We start from the raw sequence: 999 nt of genomic DNA, 5'->3' as shown, positions 1-999 counted from the left end.
AGTTGCCCGGGCTCTCCGCCGGCTGCGGGCAGTTTTGGTTAACGAGTTGCCCAGCCAACTTTTTGGCGCGGTTAGGGGCATAATTAGTGTTGTCCCCCTTGGCTGTAAAGTTAGGCGCCTCTTCGTTAACCGGCGCCGCTGCGTTAGCCGGAGCTCGCCTCGGTCGGTCGGTGGGCGGCCCTCCGGCGGGATTGCTCCCACCGTGGATGGATGGCGCGCCTCGACCGGCCAGAGGCCGTGGAACCCGCCCGCCCGAAAGTCCCAAGTTGTGACTCGAGACATCGGGTAGGCGCGGGGAGCTCCGGTGGTCCGGCCGAAAATGCCGCCGCCCGGCCGGCACAGCCCTCCGAATCGGTCCCCAGGCGGACTTCCGCCAGTGGGAATTGGTCCGAAAATTCGTACGGGCAAAGTTGAGATTCGGCCGTAAATGCCGCCACGCGGCCCGGGTTAACGATGTGGGGAGGCCCGTGCCGCCTGTCGACCACTCCTCGGTGATCGTGAAAACCGCCTCCCCATATATCTGCAGGAACCCCGCCAATGCCCCCGTACAGAAATCGCATGTGTCAAAGGGGCGGCCGAACTTGACCCCGGCGGCCGGGGCTCTGGAACTCCCGGCCGGCAGTGGCCGGCAAATCCGACCCGCATCCGGACTTCCGAGCCAGACTTGGTTAACGAATTGCACCTGGGTAACCAAAACTCCCTGGACCACCCGATCTCCGGACACATGGTTCAAGCTCACACACCCACACACCCACCCACCCACCCACCGCGCGGGCCCCGTGCGCCGTAGCATTGGAAGAGGTGGGCTGCGCCAGCTGGTTTTTTTTATCGAATTGTCAGGGTCCGGTCGGGTTAAGGATTTGACAGGGCCAGCTTGACGAAATTCAGTGAAGCGCCGGTATTCGGCGGGAGTAACTATGACTTAAGGCGGGGGGCCCATGGGCCAGCAAGGAGTTTCTGATGAACATCGGCCGGGACATTTTGACGGCGGGGCAAGAA

The sequence above is a fragment of the Mobula birostris genome, unplaced genomic scaffold, assembly GCF_030028105.1.
Source record: "Mobula birostris isolate sMobBir1 unplaced genomic scaffold, sMobBir1.hap1 scaffold_1733, whole genome shotgun sequence".
Lineage (NCBI taxonomy): Eukaryota > Metazoa > Chordata > Chondrichthyes > Myliobatiformes > Myliobatidae > Mobula > Mobula birostris.
Note: the sequence above shows the minus strand (reverse complement) of the source record.